The sequence below is a fragment of the Dermacentor variabilis genome, unplaced genomic scaffold (assembly GCF_050947875.1).
Source record: "Dermacentor variabilis isolate Ectoservices unplaced genomic scaffold, ASM5094787v1 scaffold_12, whole genome shotgun sequence".
Lineage (NCBI taxonomy): Eukaryota > Metazoa > Arthropoda > Arachnida > Ixodida > Ixodidae > Dermacentor > Dermacentor variabilis.
Window position 1 is genome coordinate 56,973,607 of NW_027460280.1, and position 26,591 is coordinate 57,000,197.

General features: G+C 47.2%; 1 protein-coding gene across 3 annotated transcripts in view; it reads left to right on the forward strand.

Annotated features, from left to right (window-relative positions):
- LOC142566074 (unextended protein-like) overlaps positions 1-26,591 on the forward strand; it is a 151,095-nt gene that overhangs the window by 101,858 nt on the left and 22,646 nt on the right. Inside the window, exon 1 of one of the 3 annotated variants that reach the window (XM_075676813.1) lies at positions 16,699-16,739. The exons of the other annotated variants lie outside the window; for them this stretch is intronic. The gene's annotated coding sequence lies outside the window, so the exon portion shown is untranslated. Of the gene's footprint in view, positions 1-16,698; positions 16,740-26,591 lie in introns of those variants that run through there. 3 annotated transcript variants of the gene reach the window in all.

The window sequence follows — 26,591 nt, forward strand, 5'->3', positions numbered from 1 at the left end:
GCGCCGAAATGTTGCTAATCAACACATTCTATGCCGACCGCATTACCTCCTTTCGCCAAGAGTCAGTGAGAACAGCTTTGTCGAGGTAGATTGAATGATTGAAGCTGTTTGGATTAAAATGAAAATGTGAAATAATATATTACCAATTTCGCCTTGCATCTTCTCAATGCGCGGCTGCATTGCTCCAAAATTTAACCCGTTAGTATTTGAAAAATATCCTGCAAAACTGCAGCCAAAGCGACCGATTCAAGACACGTCGTACATTAAGCGATAAATGTGATTCTTCACGGGGAAGTGAAATATAACTCCGCCGCATACGTCTTGTACCCCATGACAAATGCGCTGTAAATCAATGAACCCGACTGTTCTCATGCCCGGCGTCTTCGTCGAGTGGCAATGCAGCAATAAAAAAAAAAAAGCTGATGTCAGGCGTCAATGCATAACAGCTGCTTTCGGATGGGTAGCCCATCGGTGTCGCTGTTTCGAATTGCTATGAAAGGAAACTTGTAGCGCAAACAGACCGGGAGACAAAAATGACTCTGTTGGAAGTCGGCATGCGTCTTGCCGGTGTGCGTACCTTCTACTTACGCTGCGCAATTTCTGTCGTGAACCTCCAATAAAAAAAAAAAAAGGAAGCGTTGCTTTTCCTTTTCCCCGTCGTTAAAGTGTCCCTGTACCCGTTCATAACATAGAAGTTACGAATGTTACCGTCCTTACTTTGCGGTTAGCTGCAGCTTCCGATTCTAATAAAGGGGGGGGAAAAAAGCTACAGGTCCCCACCAGACTATGGAGGCAAATTTGCAGCGCTTTTGGGGGCAGCCATCTTTTGCCGGGGACTGCAGTACAGTGTCCCTTATATTCTAGTACACTGTATAGCTGCGGGCACTGCCAGAAATAACGAAGGAACAAGAGCAATAGCGCCCAGCCTGTTCGCATCGCATACTTGCCACTTGCAGCGCTCGCTCTACACAGCTTTGTCGTCAGCTGCCACGTCGCCAAAGCTGCCCACGCGCGCACCGCGCAGACAGCTGCTGACTGAGGTCGAGAACGAGTGCGCAGTTGCTCTAAACCGGTGTCTGAGAGCAGAATGGGAATGAAACAGCAGCAATATTAATTTTTTTTGGTGGCCACGGCGGTCGCCAAAAGTGGTCTCAAATTGGCTGGAATAAGCAAGTGTGATTGCTTTTCTAGCAACTATAGGAAATTTTCATGCGCTCCACTAGTATTTTAATTTTGCTGACATTTTCTTTCAACACAAGTTTTGGCCACTGTTGCAATAATCAAATCGCTGTAAGAGACAGAAAAATTATTTCTTGCATAAGTAACCTAGGAGGACAAATAGTGCAGTGAAGTAATTGACTAGGATGTTTTAGAACGCAATATAGAGGGTCGAGTGCAGTGTCTAGGACGTTTCGCGTAGAATCACCCCCATGACGTGCCATGAACAGAAAAGCGTTTCATGGTGAAGGTAAATTCAGGCGTCTAACTGAATATTTGCAACTTGACCACGAGACGCTTTTGTTTTTTCTTTAATAGCATGTATTACGGATATAAAAACAAAAAAAAACATACGTGCATGAAGTGTATACGCACATAGCGGACAAAACACCGATGGACACGTCTGCAAGCGGAATACAAAACGCTACACATCGCGAACAATTAATAACGCGAACAGCAGTTCTCTAAAACTGAGGCAACAAATACACTTCTTCAAAAGAGGATATCAGTCCGGTGGAAAGTCAGTTTGATCACACCCACCGTGGTAGCTTAGTGGCTATAAGGTTGCGCTGCTGAGCTCGGAAGTCACCGGTCCGATCCTGGTCGCGGCGGCCCTGTTTCGACAAAGACGAAATGCAAAAAACACTCGTGCACTTAGATTGAGGTGCATGTTAAAGAACGCCATGTGTTCAAAATTAATCCTGAGCCCCCCCACTACGGCGTGCCTCATGAGATCATCGTCTTGGCTACGTTAAACCCCAGAATTTAATTTTAACTTTGGCCATAAAGGTCTTTCAATTGCAATATTATCTGAATGAAATGGGCGAAGAAGCAATTCGTACATCAGACCCCAATGCGGGACCAATTGCTTGACCACGAAGCGCGCACATATTTCGATGACCAAACTTCTCACCTGTCTTCAACAGCGTTGCACGCTAAGTATGAAACAGAGTATACAGTTGGCACTGGCACGGTGAGAAGCAGGCATGCGCGCGATTCCGGCCTTGTGGTTAGAGCGCCGATCGAGCTGTTGTGCCGGGAGACCGAGGTTCGATCCCCACCGTCGTATTCGTAATTATTTTAAAACGAAGCTTTCTTAGCCTTCTTCGCATCACTTTGCTGAGCGTGGTGGCCGCTGTCTTGCCGACTAACACCGACACAGAAAAATTATGGCAGAACCCATCTCAAGATGACTGTCGACGGCAATGCGATTAGCATTCAAGGTAAGCAGCGACACACCCTTATGCTGAAGCAATGTTTCTTTAAAATGTGTACTGGTCCTTTTGACACTTCCTTCACTCCGGCAACGTGCGACACACACTGTCTCCGGTATCGGACCACTTCGCTGTGACATTCGCTTGCCAAGGCCGCCCATGAGCATGACGGAATCACGAGGATTGTATGACGATGTCGCAGTGATGACAATGGAATGTCAATAAATAAATGACGTTGATGGAACGACAAAGCCGGCACGACGACGATGGCACGTGGACAATGGGATGACGACGTATTTTTGACGGAGATGACGTGTCAGCGACGTTATGACTACAACGGGATGACGAAACTGAAATGACAACAACACGAAAGTGACGATGACATCACAACGGCAGCATAATCACTATTGAATGACGACAGCGTGATTACGATAGAATGACGAAGAAGGATAGACGTCGATGCAACGACAAAGCCGATATGACTCGTATGACCACGGCAAATAATGGGATGACGCTGCTGAAGTGATGACGGTGTTAGAACGACAGCGTGATACGGGCGGCATGACAGCAATCGTATTACGACGACCGTGTGACAACGATGGCATGGTCAGAGCTGGATGACGAAGTGAGAATGACGACGAGGGAGCGGCTGCGGTGGCCTAATGACGACAGTGTGACAACGCCTGACGACGACGCAATGACGACGATGACATGAAAAAGTCATGATGATGATTTATGGATTTATGGGCCGGTTATGACTAAAGAGCGCCAACGGTATGATGTCAATGAGATGACGACGATGGCGTGATGACGGCGGGATGATGTAATCGGAATGACGACTCTGGAACGCCCACGACGGCGTAGCGACCACGAGCATATATATATACCTACGTACTAGACTAAGGTGGTAAAGAACTTAGCCCATTGGGTTGGACGTAGAAGGCGTGAGGACGATGGCATTACGGGAGTCCGATGACGAAGCTGGAATGACTACAATAGAACACCCACGACGGCAGTACGACCACAAACACATACCTAGTGGGCAGTGGCCCAAGCTGGTAGACAATTTGGGCCACTGGGTCGGCATAAGATAGATAGATAGATAGATAGATAGATAGATAGATAGATAGATAGATAGATAGATAGATAGATAGATAGATAGATAGATAGATAGATAGATAGATAGATAGATAGATAGATAGATAGATAGATAGATATGCTCAAAACGCCTGAAGAAAGCAAAGAATGCTAATTGCTTGAAACAATTATGCAGATGCAAAGCACACTTAAGAATCTATATAGTCCGGGAAGGTTCACGAGGGAAGCTTCCCATTAAAACTGTTCATCTCCTGCACCGATGCATGGATCATAATCGAGCAAAGCTATTTCAAGCGAGTCCTGCTAACCAAGCTACGCGCACCAACATTAATTATTTTCATGCCCTTCTCATTAAGACCATCAGTTTTAATTCAAGGTAGAAAAATAGATTGCTCATAAAACAAAGGACTCGTCAATACAGCAGAATTGCTCAATTTCCTTGGGTTTGGTTCCGCTCCGGCCTGTGCCTCCACGTAAAAGGTCGGCTTGGCTTTTTGTTGCCGTTTTTTCTAACAGGCATTTTATAATATTTTCGTCCATTCCAAATGTAAGCGACTGTATTAATATACAACTTATCAAATACCAAAGAACCCCGTTCACGTCCGTCACGGTTCGCTTTCGCGCTTCTTCCATAATCTTCCTTCTTACGTCACGAAAATTTCGTGAAAAATCCTCGCCAGAAGACACCATGTTTTTTTAGTTTGTATCTTCTTTTCAAAATAACCATTTTGTTTCTTGCGTCCAAAAGCTTCAAAATCACCGGTCAGGCTATATTACTTACCTGCCTGCCTAACCTGTGAATGCGCTCAGCCGCGACGTGGTCAGGTTTTAAAATGCCTTGAAAAATATCCTTGTTTACAGTGTTTCCAGTGAATCACTGATTTACACTTCAACTTCCGGAAGCCCCGTAACTTATCAAATTCCACCGTGATATACGATTTTCTAATTCATCGGCTCTCCTCTCAGGCATTTGGAGCATATCACTCATCAGGATAATCTGTTCTTGACGCTGCGTTAGCCTGTTTTCTAGTTAGACAGTGTCCAATTTTTTCCTATGTGAGTTAACCGGATTTCTTTAATATCTGTAACATCTGCTGCATCATCCTTGAGCTGCTTCACAATTTGTGTCGTTTCGGGACACGGATTCAGTTCAATGTCCTCTGCCAGTAGGAACATTTTGAAGACAATATGGACCGAGGTGCCGAACGTAGTGCAGTCTAAATTTATTCCGGCAGAGCCCATCTAGCGATGATTCTCGATGTTAATTAGACTGACATTCAAGCAATTTAGTGACGCACCGTATGGCTCAAGAAAAATTCATTTAGGCTGTGTAGCGGTCATTCTGGGAATGTTTCGGTTATATGCGACAAACACAGCCTCCGGGATCGGACCACTTTGCTATAATACTCGCTCGCCAGGGTCGGCCATGATCATGACGGCATGACGACAATTGTATGACAATGACGCAGTGATGACGATGGAATCATGGGCGTCGATGGAACGGCAAAGTTGGTGTGATGACGACGGCACAACGATAATAGGATAATGATTCTGAATTGATGACGGTGGTATAACGACGCCAGCGTGTAGACGACACCATGAGTACAATTGGATGCAGACGGGTGCATGATGACAATGGTAATGGTGGTATAATCCCCATTCAATGACGACAGCTTTATGACGACGGATTGACGAAGAAGTAATGGCGTCGATGGAACAACCAAGACGGTATGACGACGACGATATGACGACGCCAACATGATGAGAGGCGGATGACGAAGCTGGAATGATAACGATGCAACGACCACGACGGAATCACGACGGCGGTATGACAGCGAATGCATGACGACGACTGTATGATGACTACGCAGTGAAGACAATGGCATGACACCGGTGACATAATCACGATTGCATGACTCCATGATTACGATAAAATGACCAAGAAACAATGACGTCGATAGGATGACGAGTTCGTTATGATGACGACGGCGCGACGATCATAGGATGGCGCTTCTGAAATGATGACGATCGATGGTGTGCTGACAGCGTGACGACGATGTCGTGATGACACTGGTACGAAGACGAGTGTATGACAACGATGGCGTGACGACTACTGCATGACGAGAGTCGGATGAGGAAGCTAGAGTGACGACGATGGAACAACCACGACGTCATCACAACCCCAACTTCATACTTAATAGCCCAAGTTAGTGGAAAACTGGGGTCGCTGGGTCGTCACTAGAGTCAAAATAGATAGATAGGCTTAAAGTACCTTAAGTAGGCATAGACCGCATTATTACCACCATTACGTGCACTCCACCACTTCAGATCAAACAGTTATGCAAGGCGGCAGCCAAGAGAGGGGTCATTCACTTGGTCCCGGATCACGGTGGTATCCGCGCAAACGAGAAGGCCCGTGAGGCTACGCGTGCTCCACTTTTCTACCGCTTCGCCTTACAGTCGCCTGCACCTTCTGCATCCCTGCCGTCCAACTCGAGCTGATTTTGAAGATCCTGGTTAAGTACAGTGCACCCTTAAGAAGCAATGACAGAGGTACGTATGAGTAGTTGTAACTCCGAACTGCAACCCACTGCCTCCTAAACTACCCCGCACCCAGACCGTCCGATGCGTCGGATGTATTGGCGGCAGACGCGTCTTACGTTATTCTCGAGCCAAGGAGGTCGTGTTGGCTATCGCATTCTTCTTTCAAAGCCAGAACACAGGCGACGCGTAACCGTGCAGGGAAGCCTGCAAAAATCTTCACAACTTTCTTGGGCCTCCCAAAATCTTGTGGCAGCATACGAAGTTCCGCAGATAGAGCCATGTTTCTTAACTCCTATAGGGAACTGAATGTGCGCCTCCGAGTAACCTCGCTGCCAGAAACATGATAAGACCTGCACAGTATACCTTCGCTGAAAGCTTCTGTCACAAGTGTTGATCACCTCACAGTCAGTGCCTGTTATTTTGAAGCACAGGTCAGCAAAGTTGGCGAAAGTTATTTCCAAAGATGGGTATTTATGATATGAATTCCTTACGGCATTAAAAAAAAAAAAACATGTGCGTGTTATCTCATCAACACCAAAGATCCTACCCCCTCTTGGATGTCATGTGCGTTTTTGATCAGTTATACAAAATTACTGACATGACGTTTCTGAAGGGATGGTTAAGTAGAAGTTAAAAGAAAGGAAGACGACAGCACTGGCACAAAAAAAAATTACCTTTTCAACGGAAAAGATAAAAATTGATGTTTTTGTGGCCACAACAGCAAAAACAACGTAACTTTCACTCATTTCCGTTTTGAAAGTTCGATGCTTGCATTTCACTGCGTTCATTTTATATTGCGTTAGTCTTGCTGGGTATAGGTCACGTATTCTCTAACATAAGTCGGAATGGTGTATGCTGTGCGCATCGCATATATTCTAATAGTTGATTGAAATAAATATTTTCTTTCACATTATGATTATTTTATCTTTACACGAACGCCTTTATACACCTTTATACGCCCTCGTAGTGGGCGTGAACCATTTTGGAGACAACAAGAACTGTGGAGCAGTTTCTAGTGGCTCGTCCGGCTGAAAAATCAGTACTAGACGAAGAATGGCCGAACGCCTAGAATCAACGGTGGACATTCGGCACATATCTGCCTGGTTGGTGACAACCAGCTGGTAGTCAAAAGCCCGCGTTCCTGACAAAAAGGCACAAGGCATTGTGTACAAGATTACCTGCACCGAATTCCCTTCGTCGTATATTGGCGAGATTAAAAACTTCCCTGAAAGAATTCGTCAACACAAGAATGACCTTCGCTATCCTAAACAGGGAACGCAGTACTGTGACAGAACACTACGAGTTTTTTGATCGCCAGATTAGCCATGACGGCGCTGTCCTCTTGGACAGAGAAAACTACCGACGGCGGCTCCTTTTGGAATCCTGGCACATCCAGAAGACACCGGGTAACATCAATCATTCGTCAGCAACACTTGCCACCGTTTACTCTCAAGCACTACAAAAAGTGTCTCCTCGCCCGTCAAAGCGGCAAACGCATACAAGAAATGCTACGCTTCACGTCATTTCAGCCCTGCAGGAGGCGCCGGTCTGGCTCCCAAACTTCCGATTTTTAAAATAAATTTCAGTGGCAGCTTTCCTTCCCAATAATACCGAATGCGTATTCACGTTGCAGTGCGACTTTTCGTGTCAGAGAACTACCGGGACAAATTTAGCACAGAACCTAGAACATAAAACACACGTGATATTTACAATGATTTCCCCTAAAGTGCCAATGGTCAGATCGCATCTCTGGCGCGCGAAGTTTAGGCGGAATGGTCGGCTGGCGGGCCGTGACGTGGCCGACGTCATGTCACGTGACGCGCAGGCCTAAAAATGGCTTGACGGAGGTGTTGCTATTACACGGGTTGTAATAGCAACACCTGCTCCTCGCAGCGCTCTTATCACTCCCTACACATCTCATATTAGATAAAAGAGGCATCTCATAGAAAATATAAATATATTTAATGTCCGGTGCTACCAGACGTCTGCGACAGTGTCGCCTTGTGTTCAGTGGCCCAGCGCAAAGTAATTTTTCCTCCTCCGGCGGCCCTGGTCTTGCCGCCGCTGTCGGAAGCCTGGTTCATCGGCGAAATCATAGCAGGCACCTCGTTTCTCTTCGTCAGCTCCAAAGGTTGCCCTGAGCGAGGATGGAATGGGAAGGGGGGGGGGGGGGGCAGCCGCGGAGTTGTTTTTTCTGAGCGCGGCGGCCCTGGGTGGGCGGCTGCGCTTGTCAGGAAAGGTGGCAAGTGTACGTGGCTCGCAGGCGTCTTGTTCTTTCGCGGAATCCTCGCATTCTGATCCCTGGGCCGGTACCTCGGGTGACGCCCACGGCGGCGACAGTGACCTGCTTGCTGCTTCCGGGCCCGAATCCTGGTCTGCCCTGCGGTAGTGGGGCCGGCGTCCATGGTGGTGCGGGAGCCCTCCGAGGGAAAGCTTGCTGATGGTTTTCTCGACGGCTGTGGGAGCGCGAGGACCTTTGATGCCCCTGGAATGGTTTGGGCTGACCAAACGGTAGCGGTGTAATGGGTGGCTCGCCGGAAGTGGCCATGTGCCAGCTGGCAGCTGCAGCAGCGGCGGCTCCCTTGGTCACGGCAGGTATGTACCGGTCGAACGTGCCTCCATTCCACTCACATTGCAATACCTTGTCCATTCTTGCCTGCGCGTTGGGCCCACCGCGTACTCCCGATGCCTCGAACGATCCTCTCCCCAGGAATGGCACGAAGTAGAGTGAACCCAGACGGCGGTACCGCGGAGGCCACAGCGTACGCCTGCGGGTGGGCCGCGTGGCCCAGAGCGGCGGGATTCGTCCCGGGGCCATCACCCGGCGTCGTTTGAGTGGTCCGCTGTACCTCATCCAGGCACCGGGGTAGTGGCGGAGTGACACTCGGCGCGAACGGCTGGGTTGTGTGGGCACAGCACCGTCTCCGGGTCGCGGTCGGTCTCTGAAATGGAACCTGGAGCTCAGCGTCGGCCACCCCGTTTCGAACGGCTGGCTCGAGCGTGGGGATGCCACGAGGTCCCGTGACCGATCCCCACGAGAGCGTTCTTCGTCTTCTTTCGTCGCCACCCGCGATGTCGCTTCGGACTCTCGTCTAGAGCAGCTCACGGAAGCAGTTCGCGCACTATGAAGTCGCACAGTATTTAGAGCTGTATGCCGACCTTATAGTAGCTGTTTTGGCAAATTACTTTTTACTTGATTTGCAACGCTGTACACCGCTGCCCATATCATTATGGCCAAGCAAGAACCGAGTAGTCTGCGTCATTTGCTACAGCGCAATAGTGTCGTTACGCTTTGCCGCCACTGAAAGCATAAGATTAGACAAAATAATGTTATTCACTGAATTGCACATTACCTCACGTAATCTTGCAGTTTAGAAACGCCGCTAAGATGCAGTATTTGTTTTCGAACGGAATGGAACAACGGCGAATAATGCGAGACCGCAACGATATAGCACAACGTTTAATGATATCCATAATGGGTGTGCGTTAACAGGCTATTCAAATTTAGATCACTTTTGTTGATAAAATTCTAAAGAAATGTGTTCTTGTGATGAGGTTATCATCATCATCATCATCATCAGCTTGGTTATGCCCACTGCAGGGCAAAGGCCTCTCCCATACTTCTTCAACTACTCCGGTCATGTACTAATTGTGGCCATGTTGTCCCTGCAAACTTCTTAATCTCATCCACCCACCTAACTTTCTGCCGCCCTCTGCTACGCTTCCCTTCCCTTGGAATCCATTCCGTAACTCTTAATGACCATCGGTTATCTTCCCTCCTCATTACGTGTCCTGCCCATGTCCATTTATTTTTCTTGATTTCAACTAAGATATCATTAACTCGCGTTTGTTCCCTCAGCCAATCTGCTTTTTTCTTATCCCTTAACGTTACACATATCATTCTTCTTTCCATAGCTCGTTGCGTCGTCCTCAATTTAAGTAGAACCCTTTTCGTGAGCCTCCAGGTTTCTGCCCCGTACGTGAGTACTGGTAAGACACAGCTGTTATACACTTTTCTCTTGAGGGATAATGGCAACCTGCTGTTCATGATCAGACAATGCCTGCCAAACGCACCCCAGTTCATTCTCCCAGCCCATAGGGTTATCACTAGCTTTAATTACGAAATGCATATATGCATAATAATAACGCACCTTTCGTCGGTGCTCAGAAGAAAATGCGCATAAAACAGTAATAAGTGTCTCACAGTATGCAAGTTTTTAAATATGACTGTACGGATACGGTGCATCGTTTTCGTTTCTTCTTCTACAGCGATAGCAATTATATAGACATTCTAGGCGCATCCGTGCCGACGCCGCCGTGCTGTCACAATATCGACCGCGCATGTGTGGCCCACACGTGGAGGGTTAGTGCGAGAGATGCGCAGTGCGTTTGGCTGCAAAAACGATGGAGCTAAGTGGACGCACCCTCCCGGGGCAGCGTTCTCGCTGACAATCTGCGCGCTTACCAAATGTGTAAGCCATGCTTGGTGTGATCTAGGTGACGCCAAGCGTGAACGTGCCCGAGGCGCTCATTGCGTTTGCTTCGGCGCGTTCACGACAGGCGTCATTTAGATCAAGTCAAGCATAAGCTTCAAGTTTAGGCGCATTTCTGAATACGGGGGTAAGATACAAACGCTGACGGTTTTCTTTTGCTCTGATCTCGTGCACCACCGAGGCACTGGGGTTTTAAGTGCCAAAAGCACGATTTTATTACGAGGCACACCGTAGCGGGGGACTCCTGGTTAATTTTGACCACCAGGGTATCCTTAACGTGCCCTCATTGCACGGTACACGGGCGACCATCGAGGTACCTTAATCGAGGTGCGACGGCCGTAAGGCCGGTGGCGGCGCTTCTATCGACAACGCCTATATAATGGTAAGACGCCTAATATAGAGGCGCTATTTATGCGCCGCTGCAGCAGCTGCCTTGCGTGCTGTGCAGCGCCAACCTGTCGCTTCCGCGTGCTAATTCTTAGAACACCGCCTGATAAGCTTAAGCGCAACGCGAAACATCGCTATTGATGTCGTTGTTTCGCACTTCGAGCAAAACTGCCTTGATCTTTTTCTCTTCTTCTTTTTTTTTCATGCACACAATAGCTTACGCAACAATACGCTAATAGCTAAAATAGCTAATGTTTACACGTAAAAGGGGGCAATAATAAGTTCCAAGCTCTGTGAGCGCATCTTTAAATGAAATGTATATCTGTGTACTTTAGTATTAGCCCAGAATAGCGTAGCCAAGCCACCCGCATATTTTACATATTATTGTTAGGGTTAGCTTCTCAGACAACAGACAGTTCAGAAACTCTTCAGGACCACTCATGATGTACCGAGAACTGAGTTAACTGGCCCGACAATGATGACGTAGGTGCCAAGTGGGCAGGAGGGGGGGGGGGTCATTGAATTGAATTTGTGTCTTAGTTTGTTCGATATCTGATTTCTATTTATAGTTGCCCTTCGTCGTACACATTGGGAATTAATATGGCGAAACTGGTATCATTCGTAAAATTTGTTCCAAGTGTATACGTCTTACGACTCACCGCCTACAATTCGCAAATTGCAATACATGCCATAATGTAATTAATTAGACCTTAACTAACCTTTTTATTTAATTATACACACTTCCAGCGTCTTCGCGCCCAAATGTTGCTAATCAACACATTCCATGCCGACCGCATTACTTCCTTTCGCCAAGAGTCAGTGAGAACAGCTTTGTCGAGGTAGATTGAATGATTGAAGCTGTTTGGATTAAAATGAAAATGTCAAATATTATATTACCAATTTCGCCTTACATCTTCTCAATGCGCGGCTGCGTTGCTCCAAAATTTAACCCGTTAGTATTTGAAAAATATCCTGCAAAACTGCAGCCAAAGCGACTGATTCAAGACACGTCGTACATTAAGCGATAAATGTGTTTCTTCACGGGGAAGTGAAATATAACTCCGCCGCATACGTCTTGTACCCCATGACAAATGCGCTGTAATGGCGTCTTCGTCGAGTGGCAATGCAGCAATAATAATAATAATTAAAAAAAAGCTGATGTCAGGCGTCAATGCATAATGGCTGCTCTCGGATGGGTAGCTCGTCGGTGTCGCTGTTTCGAATTGCTATGAAAGGAAACTTGTAGCGCAAACAGACCGGGAGACAAAAATGACTCTGTTGGAAGTCGGCATGCGTCTTGCCGGTGTACGCACCTTCTACTTACGCTGCGCGATTTATGTCGTGAACCTCCAATGAAAAAAAAAAGGAAGCGTTGCTTTTCCTTTTCCCCGTCGTTAAAGTGTCCCTGTACCCGTTCATAACATAGTAGTTACGAATGTTACCATCCTTACTCTGCGGTTAGCTGCAGCTTCCGACTCAAATAAAGGGGGGAAAAAAGCTACAGGTCCCCACCAGACTATGGAGGCAAATTTGCAGCGCTTTTGGGGGCAGCCATATTTTGCCGGGGACTGCAGTACAGTGTCCCTTATATTCTAGTACACTGTATAGCTGCGGGCACTGCCAGAAATAACGAAGGAACAAGAGCAATAGCGCCCAGCCTGTTCGTATCGCATGCTTGCCATTTGCAGCGCTCGCTCTTCACAGCTTTGTCGTCAGCTGCCACGTCGCTAAAGTTGCCCATGCGCGCACCGCGCAGACAGCTGCAGACTGAGGTCGAGAATGAGTGCGCAGTTATTCTAAACCGGTGTCTGAGAGCAGAATGGGAATGAAACGGCAGCAATATATTTCTTTCTTTTTTTTTTTGGCGGCCACGGCGGTCACATTCCGATGGGAGCGAAAATGCAAGAACGCTCGTGCGCACGTTATGCTTAGGTGTGCGTTAAAGGAACACAGGTGGTTAAAGTTGATCAGGGGCCCCCCAGTACGGCGTTTCTAATAACTCACTGTGCAGTTTTTAATGCATTCAGTGCAACCTCGCAATTTATTTATTTTTTTATTATTGTCTATTTGTGAGTTTAGTGCAACGCAGTCACTCGGTGCAGTCTTTGGGTGGCTCACGTACCGTGCGCCAAGTACGGGAAGGCTGTTTGGCAGGCCGGACTGGCCGCGTTGCCACGCGTCGATGCCGGACAAAAAAAAAAGTTGGGGTGACGCTTTCGCGGGTAACCTTAGTTGAACGTTTATTGCCATGCTAAGGCAAAGCGAGAGCCAGACAAGGAATAACGAGAGACCCATCAAGCAAGCAGAATTCCAGTCTTATAAGGTGACACGAGCGATTTTCTCTCGCCGTGTCTTTTCCTTCTCCCCCGCGGCAACGTCGTCTCCTGAGCTGCATTCGCTTCTTTCCCGATGGAGTCGTCGTCACCTGACCTGTTCGGCGAATCGCGAGTTTGATGCAGGCGCCGCCCTCTCCCTGAGAGCGCCCTGGTGCAAAACGAGGCGGCACGCAAGCTTTCGCGCGGCGCGCTGTTCTTTGTTTGCCCGTCTGTCCTCCTGCGTCGACGGTTTCTTCCACGACGGTGACGGCTCCCAGCGTCACCGACGCAGCGTCGCCCTGGCCGTGGAATTTAGGAGAGTGTAAGATGTCGGCACCTCTTCCGACACACAATGGTCCTTGTCGTATGCGGCGACGACAGGATGACCTCCTTCCAATATAGACAAGCAAGGGGCCTCCTTCACGAGGTCCCCTGTTCCACACGCATCACACGGTCTGCGCACGCAACTTGAGCGTAGCGCGCACATCACTCCAGTGTCTGTCGCTTTCACCAGTGCTTTAATTGTGGACAAAACTTCCGAAGGATTATTACAAAACAAATAAGTAATATGTAGTCGGAATTAAGGCGCTCGGCAATCAAACATCAATCAATCAATCAAATTATTTATTTAGCATTCATTACAGCATCTGCACATAACGAACGTGAGCACAAGAATAAAAACCGGCTAAGTAACAGCTATCGGCTGCCGTTATTCCTTCAGGATGTCATTGAAATATGCTCGGAAATGTGAAGAAGAGTTTGGTGGACGAACCGATACACACACAACGGCGAACCTGCGGCGGTTCCTTAGGAGCTCAATCGCTCCCGCACGTTGCGATATTCTTAAACATGCGCATAGCGAGCCCGGGTTTTTCCCGTAGAAATTGTCCTACAGAGGTGGCTGGACATGACAGGCGCTCTATAGGTCTCGTTGACGCCGAATTAACGCGCCGAACGGAGGCCGCGTCATTCGGTGATTGCGCGCGTCTCCGGTGGCTGCCGTGATTGATGAAGCGGAGCAACCACCGGCTGCCGCGGTGGCAGCTGCGGCGCAGTTCAGTATCGGCGCCTATAATGAAACGCCCGGAATGGGACACCACAGCCCTGGTGAAAGAAGGGCACGACGCGACCGTGCGTTCCATTATCGGCTCGCACAGGCTTTGCGATGGCCGACGGGGAGAGAAAAAACGCGGGCCCCGGCGACAGCTATTTCGCAGCGCGACAATCCCGAACCTGCGCGCGGGCAGCGGTCCGAGACAGACCCACCACGACGCTCGCCGGCGGCGGAATCGTTAGCGAGCGCGCGAACGACAGAGGGATGAGGGGGGGACGACGGCACTGATTTGACAAATTTGAATGGCAAATTAGAGCGGTGTCGCCTGTGAGCTCTGCCGCCGTCGTCGTTAAGGTCTCCCTCACATGCACACACTCGACGTCTGCGGCCATGCGGTCGTATATGCACTCCTTGGTTCGCTCGGTTGGAGCCACATTTCATCGCGGCGCATGACTGCCGCAGCGATTATTGCTGCGTTTGGCGCTTCTCTATATACGTTCGTTTTGCGTGCTTGGGTTTGTTGAAGTGTGGGACTGCTGATGAGAACGTTAGCTTAAAGTGAATCTGGCTGTGATGAGACAGCGCCGGCGCTGCAAATTTGGGTGTACGCTCTCTTTCAAGAGTGTAGCCACGGAACAAGACAGGCACGAGACAGACACGCGATTTGTCCGCTTGCAGGGTGGCGTCGGCGCTATAACGCTGCGGCTAACTGACAACTGATGCTTCTTGGTGTGTGCAAGTTCGTCACCGCATGCAGTAGCGGCTGCGCAGCATGATGTGCAACGGTGGCAACGCCGAACTGTTTCAAAGGAATGAATTGGTCGATAGCGCTTTTCCTTACCTATGGGGCTGTCGTCGGCTTTTTACCGCGGAAGCGGTTTTTGGATAGGTCTCCCACAGTCTTCCGTTTCAATAAAATTATACTTCATCGCCCGGCATGACATCGCCGAGCCCACTCGATCACTTCAAGCCGTATACGCGTGACTCCGAAGGGGGGGGGGGGGGGGGGGGCTCAGCTGCGACGACTTATGATTAAAAAAGAAAAACAATTCTGGGGTCTTACGCACCAAAACAGCGATCTGACTATGACTTTAATTGATCTGATTGATTCAATGATCTAACTTTAATTTTGATTGCCTGCGGTTTTTTACCGTGCACCTAATGCACGGTACACGGGCGTTTTTGTAGTTCGCCCCGATCGAAATGCGGCCGCCGCGGACGTCATTCGATCCCGCGACCTCGTGCTCAGCAGCCCAACGCCATAGCCACTGAGCAACCACGGCGGGTCACTTTTCGTTTAATATAAATGCTAAGAAGATCAAATTATTACACCTAAACTTAAATATACTTCGTTTTCATGTTGTTTTCCTTAGGTTCGAGTTAAGGTTTCATTTTTTGTTGTTGTTGTTGTTGCTTTTGTTCAGTTCTCTAAATTCAGCTCCTCCTATTCTTTGAACTCTATAGCGCATACCTTGTATTGCAATATTCTGAGGGCCCAGTGGCCGGCAAAGACAGGTTGAGTATTTCGACATGCAGAATATATGATCGGATATGTAACAATAGCATTGTAACATTTAAATGCTGAACTAGGGCCGTCTTGAAAGATCATGGGTGTTGGGGGAGTTGGTAGCGCTTTGCGCTGGTTTTAGGCAAACAAGAATAGAACAAAAATGTCCCTGCAGCAGGCGGTATCGGAGTCTTCATGCGGGTTATCGAGACATTCTGGCTCGTGTAACGGCTTTGAAAGAGACCCAGATTATTGGAATCAAGATTTGATTACATAAACATAGAGGCTAGTTGCACAGGAACGGATGGTCCGATAATCAGCTTCAAATAGATTTGTGGGGCCGCTTCGTATGAGATGCCCAAGACGTCCTTTTCACGACGGAAATTCGGTATGAATAGTATTTTATCAGCGTAGTATTTTATAACCACTGCATCACAAATGAAGTGCGTTAGAAAGAAGTCGGCACGCTTTGACGCAGATGTCCTATTGCGAAGTTCGTAACACAAAACTATCGCGCATGCGCCAGTAAAAGTGATTCACCCGAATTGCGAAATTCTTACCCGGGGTCACGTGACAAAGCGAATTTCCGTTAATATTATACCCGAGACCTACGAATCGGTTATGCGTAAGAAATACTGTACTTGTATTCAGAACCACATCGTCGGTGAGTGCAAGAATCAACGTAAGCAAACTTCGCGCAGAAGTCTCGGCGTTCGCTCGTGAGGCTCCAACACAAGCCGCGGGTTTCGCAGCACTAGCCACGAGCTTCTTTCGCGAGCTATAGTGCAATGACCCCTCCTCGCAAACGCGCGCCCGCGGTCCGACTCGGCAGCGTGGCAGCCCGAGGCCAAACGCCAGCTGCTCGCGCACGTACTACGACGCCCCGCTGCCTTCTTGGAAGCGAGCGCGGTGAGTCGGCGGCCAAAGCTTTAGTTCCGACCCTCCCTATTGAATTCATGCGGAGCAGTTATTGAGCGCACTAAGCATTGCATTAGCCGACTAGCTTTGCATATTGCTGAATGTGGCAAACGTTTCCAGGTTTTATTAAAGAGAGCCTCTGTTTTTCTCTGTCCACTACAGGCAACCGCGTAAATGATTCGAATTATATTTGTTAAATTAAAAAAAATGTCAAGTTCAACTGACTATTTCAGGCAGGTTCGTGCTTCATAGAGCCTTTCATTTTCAAAACTAAGGTTGTTTAAAGCAAAGCGAATCGGCGTGATGATTTATAATCTATTAGAAAATGTTACTTCTGTTACATAAGCTATGCACAAATACCAGCGATTTTTGCATGTGCGTAGCAAAAAGGACAACAGACTTCAGCGATTCATATTGGTTTTGCACATTTTTACTGAGCAAGCAGCATTCACCCAGAACCACTATCTTATTTTCGCTTGCTTGTTTTCCCTCGAATAATTGCATTCGGCCACTACGTCTAACTGAGCGTGAGAACTGCATGGTCATGAACCCAGCGGTTATAGGGTGGTTTGTTAGGGGGCGACGGATGCAGTCATATAAGAATTTAGTAATTTAAGTAAAGATGTTGAAAAGAAATATACGTTTATTATGAAATTTAAAAGGTAATTACAATTTTGTGATACTACAGAAAGACTAGTGTGAACTTGACAGAAAGTTCAGATTTTTTCTTCTTTGTGACGTACGTAACTGCCTTAATGTACGACATAGTAATGCACGTTGTGGAATTCTAACTACACACATGAACATACTGTAGCGCTCTCAGATTCCCCCTGTTTAAGCGGGCTAGATTGATTTTGTTAAAATGCAGAACTTTATGAAACTCTTTATTCGCAGCTGTTTCGAAAAAGGCTTACACTAATCCTTTCTTTAGGCGTTTCAGCATTTTATTATTTGACTATATTTGATTCAAATAATCTTATTGCATCATGTTTATTTTCGTTTCTTTTGTGTGCTATCAAAGTCAGTTGAGTTAGCGTTGTCTCAGAGTGACAAGTTTGGAGAGCTCGTGTAAAAATTTTATTCATCCATCGTTCGGTAGGACAACGTCCAAGTGCCTACCTCCCCGACGTCACTGGAGCGTGGCACTTGAGATGACCTTCAGATTTTAAATTGTGTTGTACCATTTTTAAAATTTAATTGTTGCGTAAATCAATGTTTAGGCCGCAAATCAGGATCGGGGTAGTTGCTGTCATAAAGGCTTTTCAGGCTCGATGAGTGGTTGTGAAGGTTCCCCTCCCCCTCCTTGAGAATTAATTAACTCTGAGGCCAGAAACTTCTACTACAACTGATGTCACGAGCGGAATGCCGCAGCACCATGTCATTATACTTGTACATTTGCAGTGCCGCTGCGCAGGGTGTCCCACATAACTTGAGCCAAGAATTTAAAAATGGAAGGTGCGTCGGAAGCGAATTGAACCGAACACATACAATTCGCAGTAGCCTATAGTAACTGAGACAATTTTTCGTTTTCCCCGTAACTCACTAATTAATTAAGTTTAATTCATCATCATCATGAATTAAACTTAATTAATTAGTGAGTTACGGGGAAAACTTTTTAATTATTGGCTGAGGACCCCACGTATGATACGCAGATTTGTAGAGCACCTTCAGAAACCACCGATCGAGTTGTTCCCTATACGATACGTCTCACGTAGTCCTTTTTTTCCGGGTGGCAAAGATAGCCCGCGAAATATGAAAAAAAAAGCCACGTGACGGAGCGTTTGTGCAGTTGCATCGTGCTGCTCTCAAGCGTGCGTTCGGTGAACAAGGTCAGCTCCCGTCAGATGACGGCGAAAATGCATGCTGCTGGCTGAGCGCTGCCGATGAGATAAAGAACGCCCTGCCACTTCCTCGTCACCAGTCACGATGCTGCCGACCTTGTTCAGCGAACGCACGCTTGAGAGCAGCTTAATACCGCTGCGCAAATGCTCCGTCGCGTGGCTTTTTTCATATTTCGCGGTCTTTCTATGCAACCCGGAAAAAGGGGAAACAACTCGATCGAAGGTTTCTGAAGGTGCTCTACAAATTTGCGTATCATACTTGGGGTCCTCAGCCAATAATTAAAAAGTTGGGTAATTAAACTTAATCAATTCGTGAGTTATGGGGAAAACAAAAAAAAATGTCTGAGTTACTATAAGCTATTGCGAATAGCATGCGTTCGGTTCAATTCGCTTCCGACGTGCCTTTCATTTTTAAATTCTTGGCTCAAGTTATGTGGGACACCCTGTATATAGGGTACTTGGCGGCTGGGAATCCTGCGGGTGAGCTTGTGCGTCAGCTACGTCGCTTGTTGCCATTAACCGCGTGGATCTTATTTTCGACGCATCCTCTATTGTGGCTATGTGCCAAGTTCGAGGCTTATCACCATCATTGTCATGTAGCCTCCGTTGTGTCATCGACGATGTGTTCATGAGTATATGACAAGGAATTATTGCATGTACACACACCACCATCTTATCGAGAACGATTCGTATGCGATGTATACATGTTACCATCCTCTTCCACGACAGTTTGACTCGCCCTTGCCTCCGAAATACATGCGCAGACGCCACTACTCTCGGAGTCTGTGCATGTGGAGCACAAGGCCTTGCTTGCACTGAATTCCCCGCCCTGTTGTTGCGCTACAGATTAGTGGTTAGCGCGCTCGGTTCCCGAAAATGCGCAAAGTTGTCTTTTCTCTTCACGCTGCTGCGATGCCGAAGCTTGGGATGACGAGGTGGCCTAACGACGAGAAAAAATCGTCGTTGCGTCGTCGATGACGACGATGGTCATCGTCAGCGTAACGATATGGACGGACGGACGGACGGACGAGGAAGTCCCAATTTCGAGCGCTTAACTGCTGTCGCACGAAAATTGCTATGTCACGCGGCACGTCTGCCAATGTGGCAGTGGTTCACCTCGTGCTTGCGACAACATCGCTGCAGTGTTCCCGTATACGTACACGGTGATAATTTTTAAGTTTTATGAAATTTAAAAAGAAGATCGCCTGTGGCAAATAGCATAATCCTCGTCCTTGAGCTGGAGTGTTCGAAGAGGCCGACATTACTAGCACGAGAAAAAGAAACACTAAGTCAACTAATTAAAAATTACTAATTAACTCATAAATTAATTACCTTAAGGCGCATATTGCAATTTACAAATTGTAGCCGGTGAGCTTGCGAAACGTATCCACTTGAAGTGAATTTTCAGGATGACACCAGTTTTGAGATATTATTTCCCAAAGTGTGGAATGAAATATATGGGCGTTCCAGTTACCTTCGTGTTTCAGTGCACAAAAGTGCGTTTTGTTGAACAAGTGGAACTACACTGCATTCGTACGTCGAGTTTGATGGCGCACGTCTCCAAACTGGCGCCATTCTGGAAATTCATTGCATGTGGATACGCCTTGGAAACTAACTGGCTGCAATTAGTGGATTTTTTGTTAATTAGTTGAATATGTGTTTCGATTTCTCGTGCAAGTAACGTCCGCCTCCCCGAACAACCCAGCTCAAAAAGGACTGGAATTACGGTGTGTGCAACAGGCTTGTTTAACAAATTCCGTGAAAGTTTTAAAAAAAACGATCACCGCCCGTATATAGTATGTTCCTGCAACGAGGGCATTCTAGAATGCAGGAACGCTGTGGCCGGCCACCCTGTGTCGCGCTCCGTCTTCGGGGTAACGGAAACGCCCGTCGTCGCACCGCGCTGCTCGTCTTCGCTGCTGCTGCGCACCTTGTGACACGCGGATACTGCTCGTGCCCGAGCGCGTCTCCGCGCGGAGATACTTTCACACGTGGTCGAGTCGCGCTGCGTCTTTTGTTTTCCTATTCGCCATTCTAGAGTGGCTGGCATGTACACCCACGCGCTTCCGATGAGCGACAGCTGGCTACGTGACCGGAACCACGTCTGTCTCCTGAGAAAGTGCACGCGGTGCTGCGATTCGCAGCTCGCCGAGACGCTGGAAATTAGCAGAACCCGTGCCTGCTTAGAATAAAACCGGGAATAGGATCAGCAAGCATTTTCACTATAACGTTCTACGGGCGAGTAATTTTATTATTATCATCATCGTCATGGTCATTATTATTATTGTTGTTGTTGTTGTTGTTGTTGTTGTTGTTGTTGTTGTTGTTGGTAGTAGTAGCAGTAGTGGTGCGCCAGCACCAAGACTCTCGACGTTGTTCCTGGGCACCTTAATAAACACTCTTGATTGATTGATTGATTGATTGATTAGTTCCTCGTTCAGCCACAAGGTATGGTGCGGCCAGACGCTGTGCATATGCGCCGGACATCTTTACCAAGTTACGAGATAAAGTGTTTAACGCGACTTCGAAAAGCACCCTGAAAGAATTATTAAAGGAGCTATGGTGAAATTAACTTCCAGAACATTTTTGCATCGTAATATTTACTTCTTCAATTTCCTTTGTTTTAAGTATAATAACCAAATGTTAACTTGTTCTTTTCCATTTTTTGTCATTCATTTTTTTTCTTTGTTCTACATGTCTCCTCAATTTATGTATTTTTTTCGCCATGCGTATCATGCTAATAGGCTCGGTCCTACGAGCCAATTGAGGCTTATACCGGCCTGTTCGTGTTGTTTTGCACTTTTGGGGACAATAAACATTATTATTATTATTATTATTATTATTATTATTATTATTATTATTATTATTATTATTATTATTATTATTATTTGAAACGAAGGTTAGATTAAAGGGTCATGCCTTCATTCTTTATGTATAAGTCGATGCTCAATACGCCGACAAATTTTGTTTATTTGACAGACGCTCTAGTTGACAAGCGGGTGTGTCCCAGGAAACACTCGATGCGTTTCTGAAGCAGTACACTTCTGGGCTCGTATTCAGAAAAAGCTCTTGCGCTGATACCGTTCGCAAGATCAAGTTCCAGCCAACCATCAAGCTGGACATATCATTAGAGAACGCGACCGGTCAATAGTACTTGCGAACGTAGTACTTGCGAACGAAAACCTTTGTGAATGCGGCCTCTGAAGTTTAAACCTGAAAAATAAATTGACAATAAACGCTAATGTAGCGATTGAAGAAGAGCACAGCTAACTCTTAAACAATACCGACGCAGCAGTCGCGATGAATGCACTGAATTAAATAGCAGCCAACCATTATGACGTTCTTGCTCCGCACAAGGTCGTTCGTTCGAAACTTACTGCAGCGGCTTCGTTCGGCAGCACGACAGCGAAGCGCAAACAAATTATGCGAATCCCATGCACTGTGGAAGTTGGCGGACGCGAATCCGCTCCTTTAATGTAAGCCTAATGAATCGCTAAATATGCTGACGTATTGTGATGTTTCATTAGAGGAGAAGCGGTGACAAAAAAACTCACCGGCAGTTACGATACTCACTCACTAATGCGAATTTCGAGCGTAGCTGTTTAGGTGTTTTGAATTCGCGATATAAGGTATGGTATGGTAAAACTTTATTCTGGTCCTTCGGAACGCGCGTCAGCACGTAGCAGGCCGCTCCCACGCTGAACGACAAGGTGCTCTCGGCGGCGGCGCTGAGCCTCAGCTCGGGCAGCTAGTTTAGCAGCTGCGGCTGACGAAGCACTTCCACCGTTCGCGTCGCTCATTGTTCAGAAACAACTGGCTGACACTATTTTATATTGCTACGGCATGAGCCGGCCGAGCAGAAGAGGAAGAAGACGTTAGCTGGTGCAGCCTCGGGACGCCATCTTGACTTCCTCATCAATCTCGTCCCTTAAATAAAGCCGGTTCAACATTACTTGTAACAATATTATGATTGTATTGTCACGTGCTAGTGACAGGGGAAGAACGACACAGTGTCGAAACTGTGAGTTATAAATTTAACTCTTTAGTGGGCGAACTTGTGCCCAGAAAAACAAGTGACACTTAAGACTCTAGCACAACGATAGCGGCGAGCAGAGTTGGCGATCGTCGGAAGTCTGATCTGCGTGTCAAGCGCGTCGGCTTCTATACATGACTCGTCGAAGGTTCCAGTGTAATCACTGGTCCCCGCGTGGCTTGCAGAAAGTACTAAACAAGTCGCATCGCGCACTCAATCAGATGACAAAAATTGCGAACCGTGACAATCGAAACAAGCGCGAATGATACCAAACCTAACAAGCGCCAGCGAGAGCTGACGTGAGCAGACGATAGTACGAAACGAGCGGTCGGGCGGGTCCGCATGATGGCAATTTCCCGCGCGCACGTCGGTGAAGAGGCCGCTCTCATTGGTCTCCGCCGTTCGCGGCCCCCGTGTTCCATCTCCTGCTCCGCGTTCGCTCTTTCATTTTTCGCTGTGCTCGTTCGCTTGGTTACGCCGCCGAAGCGCGCCGCAGGAACGGGTGCCTAAAGAGCTGCGCTCTAAAAAAAAAATTTTGTCTCACTTTTTTAGATAGCCGCCGATTCCAGAATGATGGTAGGGCACCTCAATTTCTGGGACGTGCAACAAACTTTTCATTTTTTTATTTATTCAGTACCTGCATCACAAATAAGGCATTGCAGCAGGGCGGATTTCATTCGAAATATAATAGTTTGTAGAAGGGTATTTATACGTTTAAAGGGTGGCAAAAAGCATCAACAGACATAATTAGCACAACATCAGGCGGAAGATTTCAGGCGCGTGCTACCTGGACAAAAAAAAAAGAATACTGCAAAACGTCACCTTCAAAATCAAGTTCCTTGACTTTCAAAAGGTGATCCCTTCTTAGGGATACATACGAAGGTGGTGTCATGTATTTCTCTCGACTAATACCGGTATGGGAATGATATATGCTATAAAATAATTTCAAGCGCAGGTTTCTCCTGCCAGTCTTTAAGTTCGACCATTGAAAAGCATGCCTATAGCCTCTGTCATGCTGAATTTTCTGCCATAGTTCACAAGGAAAAGTCTGGCAGCCCTGTTTTGTATTTTTTTCAAGTTTTTTAATTCCGAGGTGTAAGGGTCCCAACATACACCTGCGTATTCGAGCGTTGATCGTACATGTGGGAAATACAATTGTTGTTTCAGATCTTTGGGTAGGGGACTGAAATTCCGCCTCAAAAAACCGAGCACCGACGTCGCTTTATTCATTAAATAATTTGTGTGCCTAGTCCATCGCAAGTCCGAGGTGAAAAAAAAAAACACCTAAGTAACTAAACTAGCCTCATGGATTCTATATGTGTGCTCTTGGTAGGAGCGCTTCCTTGTAAAGGTGTCGTGCATATATTTGCTCACATTTATCGACATTTTCCAACGTGCACAACATGTTGCCACAATGTCCAAATCATCCTGCAAAGCTACGTAGTCGCTATGATCGTAAATGACTCTGTATAAAATACAGTCATCAGCAAACGTTCGAAACGATGATGTGATGTTATCCGTAATGTCATTAATGTACAGTAGGAATAGGAGTGGCCCCAGTACTGAACCCTGGGGTATCCCGGAAGTGACTGGGGCGTTTACTGAAGAAAAACCGTTCAGAACAACAGACTGCTGCCGGAAAGAGAGGTATTCAGCGATGTGTTTGAGCACATTTTCATCCAGATTGTAAGCTCTAAGTTTTGATACAAGTAAGCCGTGCGCAACAACATCAAACGCCTTGAGAAAATCAAAGAAAACTCAGTCAACGACAAGCCGCCTGTGCCAGGGCCAAATCATGTGTGAATTCTACCAGCTGTGTAGCACATAAAAATCCGCGACGAAATCCGTGCTGTCTGTCATTTAGAAGATTATGCTTTTCAAGATGTGACATTATAGAAGAATAAATTACATGCTCCATTTTTTTTGCACGGGATACTTGTTAGTGGCACCGGTCTGTAGTTCTAAACGTTGTTGCGCGGCCCACACTTATGTACAGACACTACATGTGCCAACTTCCGGTCACGGGGTAAAGCAGCATGGTTTAAAGAATGTTGAAATAACTGCGAGAAAGCTACAAACTTTAATACCCCTGAACAGTGCTTGAGAATTGCAGCCGGAATATCATCAGAACCGCTGGGTTTGCTCTCTTCTATATCATTTAGCAATCGATGAACACCCGTTATCGAAAAGGGCACCGCCGGCATGCGATCTACTTGAATCGGATGCAAAACTTCAATATCTTGTGTATTTGTAGGGGCAAACACAGACGAAAAGTAATGAGCAAAACAATCTATACTTTGGATTCATCTTGGTCAATAATGCTTCTATTCTATAGTAAGGCAGGGATGGTGCTATCATCTCTGCCATTTCGGCGGACTAACTTCCAGCACTAACTATAACTAAATCCTTAACTATAACATAATTTAATGTGAAATAAAAAAGTGCGCCACATTGTTTTCTTGGGGGGGGGGGGGGTGGGCTAGATTACCAGTAATCTGTGTACGTCACATAAACTGGCAGGTTGGAGGCTTCACGTGCCACTGACGCGTAAGCCGCTGCAGTAGGTCGAAGATGCATTGCGTTCGCCTTGTCGAAAGGTTTAGACAAGGCGATATTAGGGGAGAGAAGGTGAGAAGGACGAAGGGCGCTGCGCGTTCTGATAGAAGCGACAACATGGACGCAAGCTCGTTATCCTTTTTTAGAGCGCAGCTCTTTGGCGTCCGTTCCTGGGTTTCGCGTCGTCGTCGGCGTTGTCGTCGGCGTCGGCCTCGTAACCAGCTCCGCCCCCCTTACATCCCCCCAGCGCTAGCAGCGACCGACTGATACCGCTGGATGCCGCTGACGCCGCTAGAGAGTCAAGATAACGTGACTGCATAGAACACCGTCGCCGCCATGCAGAAAGAGGAGGAAAGGGTCGCTGCTATCTCTTCCCTCCTCCCTTTATCGTGTTGTCCGCTTGCTGCGCGCGCTTCTGCCCCCATCGTTTGCCGCTGGGTGTACACGCCGCCCCCCTCCGCTTCCGCTTACTGCTGGTTGCTCTCGACGGCGGCGATGAGCCTCCGCTTCGGCGGCGCGAACTGCAGGGTCTTCTCGGCGGCGGCGATGAGCTTCTGCTTCAGCCTCGCTTACTGCTGGTTGCTCTGGACGGCGGCGGTGAGCCTCCGCTTCGGCGGCGCGAACGGCAGGGTCTTCTCGGCGGCGGCGCTTAACCTCTGCTTCCCCCACGGCTGTGACAACCTCGCGAGCCACTTGTATAGATCTCGTCTTTGAGAATCAAGCATTGGTGTACCAAGTCGAACATATATCAGTCTATTTCTCCGACCACAAAGCTTCCTTCATGACTGTCAAGAACTGTTAGTGGAGTCTTTGTTAAAGGAATACGTGTGAAAAAAAAAATTCTGTGATAGCGCATACATGTGTTGCTCGATTTCTTTGCCTCAATCTATCCAAAAGGTGAAACAGCTTATTTGCTGCGCTCAAATTTCGCATTAGGAAGTAACGTAATCGTCGGTAATTTTTTTTTAAGGGAAAAACCACAGAATGAAAGAAGGGCTTATGCAACGTGCGTCCAGCTTTCGGCGAGACACGGTCGTTGTGTGGCTCACGACCAATGAACCAGGTTGAACGGCGCCTGCGTCAGCGGTTTGCGACCACCACCTCCGCTTTTCGTGACGTGCTGATATTCCTTGTAAACAAAACTTGCACCAAGTAGCCGCGCTATATTTGGGGCGTATATCGAAATGGCCACCTTAAAAGAGGGTTTAGCTGGCGATTTCGTGCGTATTCAAGGATATCTGCCACAACACTCCTCTGTGTACTATGGACATCTGCCACAATACTATGTAAAGCTTTTCTGGTGTCATGCATATGACGACATTGCTTGTGTCGAAGCAATAGAGAATGAATTTAGTTGACTTATTGATTCCTGGAACGAAGTGAATGATCGTCACTTCCTCACATTCGACGATC